This window comes from Aquarana catesbeiana, linkage group LG07, assembly GCF_042186555.1.
Source record: "Aquarana catesbeiana isolate 2022-GZ linkage group LG07, ASM4218655v1, whole genome shotgun sequence".
Lineage (NCBI taxonomy): Eukaryota > Metazoa > Chordata > Amphibia > Anura > Ranidae > Aquarana > Aquarana catesbeiana.
Genome location: NC_133330.1, coordinates 343,322,232 through 343,324,926, shown reverse-complemented (window position 1 = coordinate 343,324,926; position 2,695 = coordinate 343,322,232). Strand labels below are relative to the sequence as shown.

Genomic DNA, 2,695 nt, shown 5'->3' with positions numbered 1-2,695 from the left:
ATACCCAAAATCTGAACAAGTCATCTCTAAAAAAAACTCCTTTTCAATGTGATATATACCTTTATGCTTGATACGCCCCTTCAGAGATAGAGGCAAAGAAACCGGGCCACTCTTTAATTATCCTCTGAAACTATACCTGACAGGCCAAGCTCCAGCTGCATGATTTTTCTGCGCCTATATATAAGGATAAAGATTTTTTCTTTGCATTGGGAGACGTTGGTATTGTTGATGTCCTGATCCCTTAAGTTTTTTTTTTTTTGATCATTCCATTGAAACTAAAAGCATTGAAATGAGCGGCCCTGCAGTCATAGGATAAAAGCCACAGTGCTGTTTAAAACCAAAGTGAAAACCTCTCATAGCAAACATTAAATGAAAATGCATGCAAATAAGTCCACAAGTTTAGACATTTCATTTAAAAACCTTCTCTTCCTTTCCTTTTTTAAGGTCATTCTGGGGACCCAACAGGGTCGTCCTTTCACTTGGGGGCCTTTGCGGAGCTATTTCTGAAGCCGGGGGATAACCATCATCCGTCAGTTGGCCAGTTGACAGCCACTGTTGGTTTTATCAAAAAATATATATCTTTTCTCATTTAAAAGTCTGTGCATGCGCACATCTTATGCACTTGCTTTTCAGTCCTAAAGGACTTCTCACTGGTATGTATGGTGGACATTGTTTGGTGCCTTGCTTTGAAGCTTTTTTCTTGTCTAGTATATCTTGTTTTTATGCCTTTTCTAAATAAATAAAAGATTTTTTTACTTAAATATAATCATTCTGTTCGCCTATAAAGTCCCACTGTACTGGGGGGTACATAAGTTCCCTATCCTTAGGGTCTTATCCTATGTACCTGAAAAAGGACATCCATGCGGGTGCAGTTGTGCGGACGCACCCTGGGTGTGTTCGGGGCCGTGCACTAGTACCCACACAGATGTCACATTGGGTACAGCCACTGCACCCCAGTTGACAGCAATGGGAATGCCTACATGGGATGCTGGGAACACCTGTGCATCCCAATTCCGGTAAACACAGCCCTCCCATGGGGTACGGATTCATACCCCCCGTGTGAATGAGGCCTAAGTGTGAACGGAACATTTAGCTCCATTGTGTTGCTAATTTGGGGACCACTGTACCCCTCTTTATTGTTATTTGGGCATGTTTTATTATAGGAGTGTTATATATTGTAGATTAGGATAAGTTTGTATATGTTGTGGAGGTGTGCGTTATTCTTTGGGTGTGTGTTGGAGTGTTATATATATAGATTGTAGTTTAGGATAAGTTTGGATTTCTTCTGGAGGCACTTTGAGTGTACATAACTGATTTACCCCGCTCAGCGGGGGCGGGCCTTAGAGAACAGAGGCCGCATATGGGCAGCAGTTAGCCTTGCAGCACTGGGGTTCATGGTTCAAATCTTGACCAGGATACTATCTGCATGGAGTTTGCATGTTCTCCCTGTGCTTGCGTGGGTTTCCTCCGGGTACTCCGGTTTCCTCCCACACTCCAAAGACATGCTACCTTGCGTTGGTGGTGCAGTGGTGAGCATAGCTGCCTTCCAAGCAGCTGACCCGGGTTCGATTCCCGGCCAACGCCATCTCCAATACTTGGAGTCCCCATAGAGAAAAGCGCTAAACAAGGTCAAGGCGGAGTATATGTTAGCGGTGGAATAAAGAATGAAGCGAATGTGTGGAATGTGTGGAATGTTTGTGGAAGAAAATGTTCCCCCAAGAATCTACAGAAGGTAAACTCAGCAACTGATAGAAGACGCAAAGGCAGCGATCACACCTAGGTGTTCCGGATCGCAGGCGCTGATCCGGTGATATTGAAAGTAAAGGGATCGCAAGTGTGTCCCGCGTTTTGCGACGATTCAGGAATCCAGAACACCTAGGTGTGAACAGGTGTAGCGCCCTGTCCATCGTACGACAACAACTTCCTGTACAGACGTTCCCCCAGCAGGAATATTACACCCATACCCCCCCATCAGGAATAATACACCCATACTCCCCCCAGCAGGAATATTACACCCATACTCCCCCCCAGCAGGGATATTACACCCATACTCCCCCCCCAGCAGGAATATTACACCCATACCCCCCCATCAGGAATATTACACCCATACTCCCCCCCAGCAGGAATATTACACCCATACTCCCCCCCCCCCAGCAGGAATATTACACCCATACTCCCCCCGCAGGAATATTACACCAATACTCCCCCCAGCAGGAATATTACACCCATACGACCCCCAGCAGGAAGATTACACCCATACTTGACCCCCAGCAGGAAGATTACACCCATACTTGACCCCCAGCAGGAAGATTACACTCATAATCCCCACCAGCAGGAATATTACACCCATACTCCCCCGCAGAGACCACTGAATCCGCCGCAGAGACCACTTTTCATCTTAAAGAGAAACGCACATCGTTCCTGAAAATACTGGGGTTAGGGTAGCAGATAACCCCAGTATTTAACGTCAAAGTACCGACATACAGTCACGTTAATTTACGTGAAGTGGTTTAGAGTGTCAAGGCGCCAGACACACAGCGATCTATGGGAAGCTTCCCAGCTTGCAATCAGCTGATTTGCCCATGTTTAGGGAGTGTCCGGGGAGCAAGCGATGCGCCCGCAAACACTCCCACTCTCTAATGACTTGTCTCTGGCCTCCTGTGCTTTATTTTTATTGGCAGGGACCAGAGGACGG

General features: G+C 46.4%; 1 non-coding gene across 1 annotated transcript; it reads left to right on the top strand.

Annotated features, from left to right (window-relative positions):
• The first annotated feature begins 1,512 nt into the window (after positions 1–1,512).
• TRNAG-UCC (transfer RNA glycine (anticodon UCC)) lies at positions 1,513–1,584 on the top strand. Its single transcript has one exon. It is a non-coding gene; the product is annotated as a tRNA-Gly (tRNA).
• Positions 1,585–2,695: the final 1,111 nt, after the last annotated feature.